Genomic DNA, 14,456 nt, shown 5'->3' with positions numbered 1-14,456 from the left:
ATAAATATTTTACCTTGATCATTTAAATTTATAGGGTTGATTATAAAAGGGCAACCTCTAAAAAGCAGGTTGAGGGTGATAGTCCTACCCATATTTGTGTATTGAGAGGCTTATACCTCTTAAGTAATCAGATTCACTTGACTACAGGACTACACCCAGTCTTGTCAGTTAGCCTGAAGGAAAGATACTGATGAGGTTGGGCTCCTGCAAAAGCAATCATATGGTTAATTGCTTTAGTGTGAACCTAGCCATTGTGATTAAAACCTAGGACTTGTGTTTAGGTAGAGCAGAGTGTCCATGCTTCAAGGCAACTCCTTGGCAGATCTAGTCCTCTCCAAGCCTTGAGAAAATGTGCTGGGACATCAGGATATTTCCCCAAGGACTTACAGTGTTTGGGGGATCATTCAATCATAAGATCATATTCAAAGAAGCTGGGTTAATTTGAATATGTAATCACCGGATCACAGATATTTGTTACCTCTTTAAAACTGTGACCATCAGAATGCAGATTTAAATAAATAAGACTACATTCAAAACCTAACATATTATGTGCTGGAATTTAATGTGAATTCTGCTCATCCCCAAAGCATCTTATACCTGTCATCTAATGATTATACATACCTGTATTCTACTACTGGTGCACTTTTCATGAACATAAATTAAAAAGACAATCTGCTCTGCTTTTTAAAAAAATGCTATGGATTATCTTTTCCAAATTCCAATTTTAGTAATTTCTTATAGAATTTAACTAACAATATTTATATGTACACATGTACATATGTGTGAATACTTAATAGATTAAATTTGATGCACAGAACATTTTCAAACTTTTTAAAAATTTTCTTCTCTTTTTGCAAAATACATAGAATCAAATCAATATTTTTTCCTCTGCAGTGAAAACCTGGCTTCAGAGTTCACTTTTATAAGGAAACTCTAAAGTATTAAGCAAGTAGAATATGAGCCTTTTTTTTTTTTTTTTTTTAAATTACCCAACATACTTCTGGGGCTTTCACAAGCAGAGGTTTACATGAACTGATGCATTACAAAAAAAAGAAAAAACAGCTATGTATGTTCCAGCAATTCAAATCCAAAACCTTTTTGAGTGGATTTTTAATATACTCAAGGGAATCACACAAGGGTAATTGATGATGACTTTGAATTACCTGCATATTATTTATTTTAAAATCTATTCCCTAATCTGTTACCATATTATGGATAATAACATCATTCTGTCAGTTGTAAAACAGAGTTTTAAAACAATGGAATTTTACTAATTTAACTGTATTTATTGCCTCTCTATAACCTCATAAGAAGGGATTCCTATATATATAAGGTATTTTAGAAACCCTACTTTCTCAGGAATAGCAGCAGTTATTAAGACTTACCATTTAAAAAAATGCAAATGCAAAAAGGGGACATATTATGGTATAGATAAAGTGCTACCTCATCATTTCATATTGTTCTCCAAATAGTTGCCTTCATTTTCAGGGTAGATCTCTGAATGTTAAGAGGGGATGCATAATGTGCAGAAGCTGGGAACACACAAGCCATGTTCGGCACATAGACTCTTTGTAGGAAAAAATGTTACATAAGGCATGCTGCATCCAGTGCTTTATTTAAAAAATGAAATCTTATTTTTTGACCAGTTTGACTCATTTCCTACCATTGGAAGAAATTTGCTCCTAAAAGGGTTAAATATTAAAATCAAATGGAAAGTAATAGAAACACATAACCTCTATTCCCCAATGCAAAAATCAAATATGAAAATATGAAAATGAGGGGACTCTGCCTCTTCCCCTTACACAACTGATTAAATTGTCACTGCTGGAGATTACATGGGGTTTTATTCCCTTTGCAGCCATATTCAATTGGATAGACTGAAAAATATATTGCCACAGACAAGCCCCACCACCTGGGTACACTGTGCTTCCAGTTGCCTGTAGAGGTCTTGTCCAAAACTTTGCAGCCACCCCTTTAAAAAAAAGAAAAGTATGAGATATGATCATTTATGATGGCCTGGATGATCTCTGAAGTCCATTCCAACTTGGAGATTGCAATAAGACAAAAACCCCTCCTCCTATTTACAGACCCTAGCCTGCAGTTTAATTCCCAAGTAACAAAGCCTTCCTTTTTCTCTCGATCCTAAAGCCACTTCATTCATTTTGCATGAGATTTTTCATTTTTTCAAAAATATCAGAAGCTCTTCCCTTTCTGCGTTTGCCCTTTATTTCCTACCTGATGGGTACATTCATTTCCCGACGCACCGGTTTTGACACAGAGCCTGCTCCCACCCCCAGGGGCTCCTTCCGGGTGGAAATCTTTGACTGCTGCAAAAATTGGACATAGAAACAGAAGGATTACCTTTGGTTCTCTAACGTCTTCCCACGATTCGGAAATGGTTCTCGCAGTCTGCCTGGATGTAGTAGAAGTTGGTACTCAGATGATGTCGCTGCCTGTGTCCCTGGCACCGCGGGCAGAGTAGGGAACTGCCTCCAGCTGCAGTCTAGGGCCTCAGTGTTAAGGACACGCAGAACTACTTTGTTAATGAGATCGTTTCTCTGGTGCATAGAGATGCAGCCCTAAGGACAGAGAGATTTAACAAGCAAAAAAGGTGGTAGGGTGATGTTTTTGAATTGGAAGTTTCAAGAAAAAAAATAACAGCAAAAAAAAAAAAAAAAGTAAGCAGATGCTTTCTTGTAAGAAAAAGTGAACAAGAACATCTATTTGCCTTTAGATTTGTGGTAGAGTTACATGTGTTACTTTGCTATAGAAGTGAGGAATAGATCCCCAGAGAATTTTTAGATGGCTTGTTGTGTGGCTGGAGATATTTTTGTTGCTCTTGTTATTTTATCCGTTCAGCCAAATGACACTTATGGAGATTTTTAACTCATTAAGATCTCTGCTGTATCTGTTGATATAACTGCAATTTGAAAAATTTATCTTCTCTGATTGGATGGATAAGTAAACAATAAACGTCTCACTTCTAGTATACAGATGGGTAAATTTATAGTGAAATCAAGTGATGTCTCCCTGCCCCAAACCCAGAATTCCATATGCATTTTAAAACACAGACATATATTATGCTTAAACTACATTCTGTTTTAACTTGAGAATTTAAAAAAAAAAAAAGAAAAAAATCATTGCTTTCGCACACTAGTATGCCTTTTTCTTCTAGTAAATCAGGCTCAATTCAGGTATATTTTGTATCAAAATTAAATGCACAGTTGTCTGTGTCCCACTAGCTTGGACATACTCACACTTCAACCTTTTTTCCACTTTCCCATGTTTCTTTGTTTTTCTATTCTTTTCTATTGTAGACTTTCCAGAGTTTTTGTTTTGTCATATTGTTCCTTCACATTGCTCAACTGCTTTTTGATAAAAGTTCCATATTTGATCTACTTTTCTTGGTTTTAATTTCCCTATAGTTTTATATTGTTGCTTTTTCTTTTTTTTCTCTTCTCATGGTGCTTTTATTTTTTTTTCCTGAAAACACCATTCCAAAAGTCAGAAGAGTCAGAATATAGATAATCTTTGCTTTTGAGTGTTCTTACATTTTCCTATCTTGGTTCAATACCATCTTTATTCCCTCAATCACTTTTACTGACCATTTTTAATCATCTTTTTATCTTATCCTTCTGTTTCATTTTTCCTTTGTTGCCTTAATTTCCCAGGCTTCTGGTCTCACTAAAATGTAACAACCATTTATTCAACCCTTGATATAAGTACTGCCTTCCTTGCAACTCTTACCACAAGACCGTGAGGTGGGCGTTTTTATCTCCATCTGATTCAAGGGAAGACAGAGGCCTAAGGATTAAAGCGTTGCCTTAGGGCCACACAATAACTGTGACAGCAAGTATTTGTTCCTAGGACCATCAGGCACCAAATCACCTTCTCTTTCAACTAAATCCTATTGAGACAAAAAAATCAAAAGTATGTTTGTTTTGAAATTCTGTTATGTACAGGGGAAAATATATACATGCTTACTGCATTATTTGTATGTACTTATATCTGAAATTATTACGTAGAAATTTACTCCTTATACCTTCCTTTCGATAAAACTGTGTAGTTTTCCTTGTGATTCCAGAAAAAGAAGCTCTAAACTCAAATTACTATCTTCAACAAAGTTTTTAACTAAAACTAGGTCCAAGTCTTCTTTGTACATATCCCAGTTCATTAACACACAATTGTAAATGTAAACAGTGAAAACAAGTTCTTATTAGTAAAATAAGCAAGAAATGGCAGGTCTAGAAGCATGAAGTGACTGTGTGGTCTGCAAACCCATTGCTTTATCATATTAGCCTTTTCAGTAATGACATCAGTGATCAAATATGTTTTTACAGTTGTCAACTAGTGGATCAGACATTTAATTCCAGCTTGCTTGCAGCTGCTTTTTCCCACCCTCCCCTCCCTGTGTTATATTTTGCCTTTTGAGAGAATTATGTATTCCTTCATGTTCTTCATTCAGGTTTGGAAACTGTCATATTCCTTGCTCTGATAATGGGATGTAGGTGTTTTTCTCAAAGCAGGTCAGTTTGCAAGTTTCGTAAACCCACCATTTAATCATTGCCACCTCCTTCATCTTATTCTTGCAAAAATATTATAAATATGTATATACACATACATATATATATATACTTTTAAGAAGCAGACACTTATATTTGATATTACATTAGAAGTCTCTAAAATTGCTGCAGCTATTGCCATGAAGAAAGTTATATTTCTAGACTTTGGACAAGAGCTTAATAAAATTCTCTTTGATGAATTACAGTCCCGAAAGCTGTTCTTTTACTAAGCTGCAATTAATATTTGTACCTAGCAGTGTCCTAAGGAATAGCAGGAAGAACAAAGTCAGCAACTAGCACACCTGAAATAGCTACAGAGTGTTCTGACCACAAAGATAGGATAACAGTAATGCAATAATTAAGAGGGGAGACTGGGAGTAACAGACACTTGACCTTGAACTTTACTCTACCATTTGCACCATTATGGCGTGGGCAGGTTACCTCATTTTTCTCAACCTCGGTTTCTTTATCTGTCAAATGGGGATAATAATGCCCAAACCTCCAAGGGCTATCAGAAAAATTCAATCAGGTAATGCACATAGAGCATTCATGACAAAGTTCGGTGTTCAGCAAGTCCAGCTCTATGCTGGTAGCCGATAGTGTCCTCATCTTTTTTCACCCTTATCACCATGACGCAGTAACTGAAGACTGACTTCCCTTTTTTCTCTCAGCGCCCTGTACTGAAGCACTCAGTCATTGATCCAGCTTAGGAGTAGTCTGAGGTCAGAATATTTTCCTGTCACTGTTTCCCCCACACTAATAATAACTTTGTGTATAAGATCAAGATAAAATATGAACGAAATGAAACATCCATGAGCCAGCACTTCAGCATACATCACAGAGTGTGGAATTCGTATCTACTGGTAAGTATTTGACTATAGTCCATATAAGGCTCTCACGTTGCTATGTCAACTCTTACCGGTATTTAATTTCCTGAATAAAAATTCCCAAGACTAAACCTAATGTCTGGCAGATAGAAAATACTCAATAAATTACTGGTAAAATGAGCTGAACTGAACCTATACATGTTATAAGCCTTAGGAAAAACCTAAATTCATTAAAGGTAAGCTTTATTCATTCATTTGTACAAACATAGATACTTCATTCATTCAATAAAGCAATTGTTATGGGTCTACAATATGACAGGCACTGCTCCCAAAATAATCCTGCCAAGGGCACAGGTCATTTCTTTCTTTACATAACTCTATCCTTTATACATAGTACAATGCGTGGCACATGAGAGGTGTTCGAGAAACATTTGCTGAATCAACAAATTCTATTTTTGGATGGATTGTCCTTCAAGACAAATAGGAACAGCCTGAAGAACTGCATGATGAAAACAAAAACTACAAATCAATAGTAATAAGATCCATTTTTCATGATTACTTACCAGGCTAAGAGCAATCAGAGCTTATAAGTTTGCTTCAAAGTTTCACTACAATAAGCCACTACGTTTTCGATGGCGTCTGTTGGAGTTTTCCTAACAACAGTTTCCTAATCAACAGTTTTCCCTTGAAATTACAAAAAAGGTAAAAAAATATATAGTGAGAGCTATAAAAAACACTATTAAATATACATTTCTAGGAAATAAGGATAGATTAGCAAATCTAATTATTGCCAGTAGGAAAGGTCCAGGTATATCAGCTTTATTGGAAGTCCCTAAGAAGCAGTATATTTTGGTAAGAATCACAGAACTTTATTACCTTAAGATATCAGACTCTCACTCTGATTTTTGCAGATGAAAAAGTAAGACTCCAGAGAAGTTCAGAGAACCACCCAAGGTACTTGGAGCCAGAACAAAGGTCCTGATCTCTGATATTTAAGAAAATAAATGATCTCACCACTATATCACAAAACCTACTAACTATAAATGCTAACATGGATAATTCCATGAATACTGACACTTTAAATTATCTGTTAGACCTTGAAAATACTAATCATAAGCAGAAAATGTGCAATAAAATATTCAACATGCTGTTGGTGTTGTGTTCTGAAAAAAGGTTTAAAAATAATAGAAACTTCAGTTGTTCAAGCATAACGTACTTCTATTCAATTGAGTCCCTAAATCCAGATTAAGAGCAGAGTAAGTTCCAATGGGCATGCCTTTTTTCCTCCTAGCCATTCATATTGAATTTTAAATTCATGTTAGCAGCCGCCTATACAATATGGGGGGGGGGGGGGGCAGGGAGAAGGAGGGAGTAAGATTAGGGGTGGTGTTCAACAAGTTTGTGAATAGACGTTTGCAATTTAATCTTGGAAGATGAGACTTTTGCAGGGTTCCTATGTCTAAAACATCACACAGAGTTGCCTGCAAGTAGTGATTTGAAAACATTAAGGAATATTCAAACTTGGAAACTACGCTTTACAAAGTAATCATCCAAACAGTAATAAAAGAAAGTGATGATCAGTTCTATAGTAAATTTTTTCATTTGGAAGAAAACGGCACAGCTTTGGGGGTGTTATGTATTCATAATATTGCTATACAAAAGAAATAAGGGGCAGTTACGTTAATTTCACAGAAAGTGATCACGTGGGAGAGGAATAATTAAGCTTTCATTCCTAACTATATAGTCTTTACTTTGCTATTTAACTGGATGGCATAAACATTCTTGAGAAATGAATCTATCTGTATAATCTTCTATAACATAACAGTGAAAAGTGACCTGGGAGGACAAGGATTGAGGCTTTAAAATGAATGAATAAGCATGTGCAATTATTTCTTTGGGATTTATAACAACATTCTTGCTGTTAACAAATATAAATGTAACATTTACTAGGAAATAAGAGACTGCAGACGGAAATAAACAAACCTAGGATGTAGTTCATCTAAGTAAACACTGAGGTTATAAACCTTCAAACTCAAATATCAAGAGCCCTGCAAATTAATGCTACACACAATAGACCCTTTGGAAGCTAACTTAATCCACCCCCCTTAATCTACATGAGGGCCATGCATAACAATGCAGGAGCCGGGTTTCCATTAAGAGCTTCCTCTGCGGGCTGTCAGCTGTTTGAAGAAATAACAATTTCCTAGGAATGAAAGCTTTTTCAGAAGGTTCCCACTGAAGTGTAATAAAAGTGACTTTCCTTTTTTTCCCCTTCTACTTCTTCCTTTTTTCCCGCCCTTCAGATGTAACTTTGTGGGGAGGAAAGGGGTGGACTAAGGCCGTGGGCCCCCTACTAGTTTACCTTGCCGGATTATCAGTGCAGGTGTTAACATAATTGAAGGTGTGGTAGCAGATTCAGCCCCCTAATAGCCTCTCCTATACGGAGATTACCTAGGTAGAGAATGCCGGAGTACCTGAAGAATAGGCAAGTGAGTACCTTATTAACATATCACCATTCAGCGGCAGCTGCATATCTGGAAGAAGAAGAAGAAGAAGAAAACCCCTAAAGAGCCTATTCATCTCTGTTAATGGGCCCATTGCACAGCACATTGTGTGGGAAATTAAGTCTCTGGCTGCGAACTTCCTGCTCCGTGCAAGCTGCCTTGACTCTTTTTTATTGCTTCAGCGTTATTATCTCCTCCTGGAAATAAAAACAATCATGTTCTCACATCTGAGAAGCCAAAACATTCTGAGATAACAAACTGGAGTTGCTGGCTCAAAGTCTCTTTTGTTTCCCTTATTAAGTGAAAAAATATGTATTGAAATTAAAGCAACTCCCAAATTTACATCAAAGCACATCAAATTTACTGAGCTGCCCAGTGAATGACAAAGTTTTTCTTCTCTCTCTTTTCTCGTAAAATATACAGTTAAATTGCTTTCCTGGTTATGGTTCCTTTTCTAGAATTAATTTTTGATGACAAAATATGTTAATGTATTCAAATTAGACTGATTTTTTTTTTTTTATGTAAAACTGGCAAAAGACCTGCCTTACTCCTAAAAGATAAGTATAATACCTATTGGAAAAAATTAAAATAATTGTATTTATCCTCAACAAACAATTTTAATTTCAAGACAAGCTTGGCCAACACTTCAAACATGACAATGGAAAAGTTAATCTAGGATTAATCCTCTTTTGAGTCTAGATGAATCCCTAAAATGTTTGTTCCTGTCTTCTTCTTGACTGCTGCAAGATTACCATGTAAACCAATATACATTTGGCATAAACACAAATCCTCTTCAAATGAACAGGCACATTTCCATCGTTCCACCATCACCATGATCATCATTAACAACCTCATCATAAAATAAAGAGCTAATGATCAATACTACTTGATTACAACAAATTAACAGAGAATTTCCCAGTACAATTAAAAAACATCGAATTTCCTTCAGATTTGAGACTTTTTCAAGTTAACCTAATATGGTTTACTATGTAGTAGGTTTAATAAATATGAAAGACAATAAAAAGAATACTGTAATCCAATCCATGGCTTCACTGGGCCAATGGCCGTTCTGTCTCCACCAGCACAATTGGTCTGGACAGAATAATTGTTGTAAATAATAATTATTATTTATTTATAAATAATTATTGTCTGCTTGTTTCTAGGTTTAGCAATCATAAATCTTTCCTTTAAGAATATAGCAAATCAATCAAAGGTGAAATGTAAATCTGCATACATCCAAGATTGATATATGAACCCCACAGTGTTCATCAGGGAAATTCTTAGGGTACTAAAGACTAGATTGTTTGTTAGATTTGGTTTCTTCTCTTAAAAAATAAGTAAATAAAATTTGTAAAAGAGATAATAGTCAAATAGATCCTTCTGTGAAGGATATGATAGCAAAGATGATTATTCTGTACAGTACAATCGGCATCGATATTTGAAATAATGTGCACCATCAAGCTTTTTCCCCAAGGATGGGCAAATTTTCCAAATTACTGCTTAGTAAGTAGACTTCCCTTGTAATTCAGTGATAAAGAACCTGCCTGCCAATGCAGAAGATGTGGGTTTGATCCCTGGGTCAGTAAGATCCCTGGGAGGAGGAAATGGTAACCCATTTCCAGGTATTCTTGCCTGAGAAATCCCATGGACAGAGGAGCCTGGTGGACTACAGTCCATGGGATCACAAAAGAGTTGGAGACGACTTAGCAACAGGGCATGCATGCAATATATTTATGGGAAGCATTTGTGAGAGAAGAATCTATTGCTCTGGACTCAGCTGCTTGAGCCCCAGTGCGATGTCTATAGAAGGTACATTTTGATAAACTTTGGGAGGGACTGCTCTTTCTAGTGGCTTCCTAAAGAGAAGACCTATAAGAGTACAGTAGAATAAAACTTGACTAGCTATTCCTTGCTTAACTAGTTTATATTTCATGTTGCTTCATATAGACTACTAGATAAAAATACATTTTTCTAGCTTGAGTTGCCTCTTTCAGATTTTGTTATTTAGAAACTCCCTCTTTTGATAAGGAATCTTTTAGAAAATGAACATTTTTTACACAAAATACCCTCTAATTGGGGGAGGTGGCGGCGCTAACATTTTATGTAGCTTTAATCTGTTGTTGAGAGTACTGAAATACCAAGGAAGAGCTGAACAGTACTATTTTCTGCATTACAGGAGCAAGTGATATCTCAGAAATCATGGAGACCAGTGATATAAAGAAGGGCTAAAAAAAAAACCTGAGCTACTTTCCTTAAAATAATTCAGATTGATGGATCATTCACAGTCCTGTTAACACATAACAACTGTATGCTCCAGGTAATTAGGATGACATTGTTGCCCGCATAAAAGTGACATCAGAGCCAGTTTTCATTGGCATTGGATCTGCCAGCCCTGTCACCTCTGACTGCCTGGTCCCACATCTATTAACCCTATTGATTGGGAGTCCTGCTGAGCCTCACCAGAAAACTGCTCCCTGCTGAAGGCGGGAGTGGATCAATCCTGAACCATGAATAAGAATTCAATAATACAACACAGAACGACGTTTAACCATTAAGTATTCCTTAAAGTAAATCAAATTATGGACCTTGCCTTAATGAAGATCTTTTAAGATTTTGAGAAGTCGATTGATTCCAAGTCCCCAAAAGTAAACTATCGTCTAGAAAGGGCATGAGGCTGTGACAAGACATACCTTATTTTCCTCTGTTGTGACCTCATTAATTGAAATAATAAGAAGGGCTGAGTTTGTGTAATCAAGATGGCTATCACCTGTAAATAAGATGGCTATCACCTGTAAATACCAAATAAGTAGCTCTAAAGTCAAACCTTAAAATATTGTTATTTTCATAACAAAATGGAACTTTATGCAGATTTGCAGTGGAAAATATCGCAGTACAAAGAAAAACATTTTCCTCCATAGCTACTAAAATAAATTTACTTATTAGTTGTCTTTAACAGGCTACTGAATTTTCTAAAGTTTTTGGAAAATTTGCCACCTTTCTCAAATTCATAGTTAATAGAGAAGATAGATGGAGAGGTTCAGAACTTCACATCTCTCTACAAAGAGAGAAATGATCTATGTTTATGCCGATGATTTTAATGGACTAAGCTACAAGTTGATTTATATTTAAATGTAATTGAATTTCTTCAGAATTTGATTCCCATCTTTCCAGATATTATATCCTTTGGGTTTTGTTTCTGCCCAGCACCCTGATCTGAGCACCAAAAAAAAAGCTTCTCTTCTGAAAAACCACCAGTGAGATTTTTCACTTGTAAACTCTGAAGAATCTTATAGAACCAACCGAAAAGTCCTAAATTCACAAAAATACAGATAGATTAGATAGATAGATATTTGGATAGATCAGTAGATACATATAAATATATATAATATTTTAACATGTAAATATATATTTACTTTTTGCATTATATATGTATGTGTATATATTATATATGTAATTTTTTTTTTTACTTCTGAATGTTTCTTTTTTCTCTTAATTACATTTTAAAATGATTATTTTTTAATTATGTTTATAATTAGTGAATGAATATTCCTAGAGTTTTAAATAAAACACTTTTGCAATTAAAAATGCAGAGACAATCTTTATTTTAAAATTAATATCAGTTGACATTTTGTTTTCCCAAATAGTTTCTATAAAATAGCTTGGAAAATTCAGTGTTGGAATTTTTTTTTTGTTTGCTGGCAAATAAATAGTCTATTGACTGTTCATTAAAAAATGACCCAGTCGATGAGTTAATATAGTAAAATTAATGCCATGTAACTAGAATAATGGAAATTCATGTTTGCTTGCCATAATTGGTGTTTATCTTTGATCAATAATGTATAATGGTCTATGTGAAACAGCCAACATAGAATATATCACGTTATCTTTATTTAGCACCTCTAGGCAAGAATATTGTATAGGGAAAAAAGCCAAAAAGACTGTTTTTCTTTATTAACGGCTCTCTAAGGAATACATTGGAATGAGTTCTGTCTGCCAACTAATTGATAATTATTTAATTAGCAATGTATAATGACAATGGGATTTTACCCCCCACCAGTCCATCTCTTCTTTAAGACTGGAGGAGACAACCTTCTGCATTTTTGCACTAACTTCTGGGAGCCAATACAAGCCCGAGTGTGCCCCCACTGAGATTTCCCAAGTTGGACCCCAGAAGCAGTGCGCGCCGCCGCCCTGAAACCGCCGCACTTGCTCTTCCCATTGGAGGGGTGACCGGGCCGAGCAGTGTGTGTGGGTGCCCAGCCTCGCTGTGTCCCTGCCGACAGTTCCAACAGCAGCTTCATTAGTTCTTTTTACAACAAAAGGTAGGTTTTTTCCCCCTGCCTTTTTCTTTCTTTCCCTTAGTTGGCATGCGGGTTGAATTTTGCTTGGACCCCCTGCTTGACTTTTTTTATTCCTGAACTTCTTTAGAATGGTGCAGCTATTCGAACTCTAGGAATTGTAACTGATAGACTGTTTGCAGGGGAATTCATGAAAGTTCTCTTTGTTCTCCCTTCTTTAAATCAGGTTTACCAGCCCCTCCCTCCCACCAAAAAGGAAAAGGAAATCCACTTTTAATTATACATTGATGGAAATCACCGTGTAGGAAGGGAGCATTCACGGGAGAACGCCTACTTTTTACACAGAAAAGAGGGGCTTGCCTCAGAACAAACAGAAAGAGGGGCTTGCCTCAGAACATCAGTTCTCAAGTGAAAATACATCTTTCTCCATCATCCCTCAGTTCAGTTTAAGAGTTTTCAACCAATGCAAGAGTTCTATTTAAGAAACAAAACTTCACAGTAGCTTGCATATATTTTTAAGGATGTATATGAAATTTAAAAGGACAGTAGCTTAAAAATATACATACATACATACATACATATATATATATATATATATATATATATATATATATATATAGTAGGTCATCTTCAATTAACTATACAGGAGGATTTTGTATGTATAAAAAGGACAAGATTGAATCTCTAGCTAAATCTCTGAAAACATTCAAAGTGGCTATATATCTAGCTGACATATTTGACAATTCATTCCTTTCATATTTTCCACTCAAAGAATAGGTATGGAATTAGGAAGGTTCGCAATGCAAAGAGGTGGAGTTGTGGGATCTGTATGAGAATAATGAGGGAAATATTTTAATGTTACATTGAATATTTTAATGTTAATGATTAATCAGGAACCCTCAATATTCTTTCTAGAACAGAAGGGAGAAAAAAACTAGAGGACCAAGAAATAAGCATGTTTTTAAGTGGAAATTTCAATTGCAATTGCCTTTTTTAAAAAAATTTTCTAAGGCATACACTTGTTTTTGAGATTAGAAAATACTCTCTTTTTTGTCTTTTGAGGGTTTGTCTCTACAGGAAAGAAAGGTAGCAAAGTGCTATATGTTGGAGCCAAGGCCCTTGCTTCCGAGGATCAACAGTCAGCCTACAGTAATGCTGCGCATATACAGTTTCCACCCCAGGCCCATTACTACCAGAGTCTCACTGTAGAAGCAAAGAGTCAGACTGGACAACCCACTTTTTATCGGCAAAGCATCTAAGGCTTAAGAGAGTGAATAATTGGCCTTATTATGCTGGGTCTGCAAAGAAAACAGAATCACTACAAGGACTTTGTGAATAGGGAATTACTATAGAAATTACAGGAATGTGGGAGAGGTATTTAAGTGCAGGTCTAGAAGAGGGAAATAGAGGTCAGAGATACAGTTAATAACCAGATCCAAATGAAACACTAGCTTTGGAAAATAAGTGAAAACTTGCAGGAACAGTTGAGAAGAAGGGCTCATCTTTAATCTCATTGTCAAGCATGTAATGGTGGGTTTGGGGCCATGGTGGGCTGGTAGAGCCGGCGGTCACAAAGACAAGTGATGCATGAAGCAGGAGAGCACGACCAGCCGGGCCCAGTGGGGGCCTTTGCTAACACATCTGACCGCCATGGCCTTCCTTCCAAGAGTAATATCCTCCTTCTTACTTTTAGCTTCCAAATCTCATGCAAATTCGTTTCTTGGTCAACTCTAACTCAGAATCATGTGGGGACAGGATTTCTGGAAAATGTATGGTAGTGCCAAGTTGGCAACCATAATCCAACACATTGGTGTCAGACCACCAAGCTAGAACGTGGCAGAGACTGAATTAGGGTAAGTTTTTGACTAAGAGGACAAGGCTGCTTCCATCCTGTCAGGCTATGTTGAGCTGCCTGTATCAATAAGAGGCTAAAGCAAAGGGTGAAGGACATCAATCTAAATGTCATGATCAGCTGCAAGTGACAGAAATACAACTGAAAGTTGTTTAAGCCAAAAAGGGGATTTATTGGCAAATGGGAATTAATTATCAAAAGGAAATGTATTCCTCAATTGAAATATTCAGATTTCAGGGATGACTTGATCCTGGAATTCAGATGGTATTATTGGGACTCTTTTTTTTTTTTTTTTCTTTCCCTCCTTTGGCTCTGCACTCCTCTGGATTAGCTTTATTCATATCTACTAAGAATGGTGAAGACTGGGGAAAAAATTCATTAGGTCCTAAAGGCATAAATTCTTACGTGGAGGA

This window comes from Dama dama, chromosome 19 (assembly GCF_033118175.1).
Source record: "Dama dama isolate Ldn47 chromosome 19, ASM3311817v1, whole genome shotgun sequence".
Lineage (NCBI taxonomy): Eukaryota > Metazoa > Chordata > Mammalia > Artiodactyla > Cervidae > Dama > Dama dama.
Note: the sequence above shows the minus strand (reverse complement) of the source record.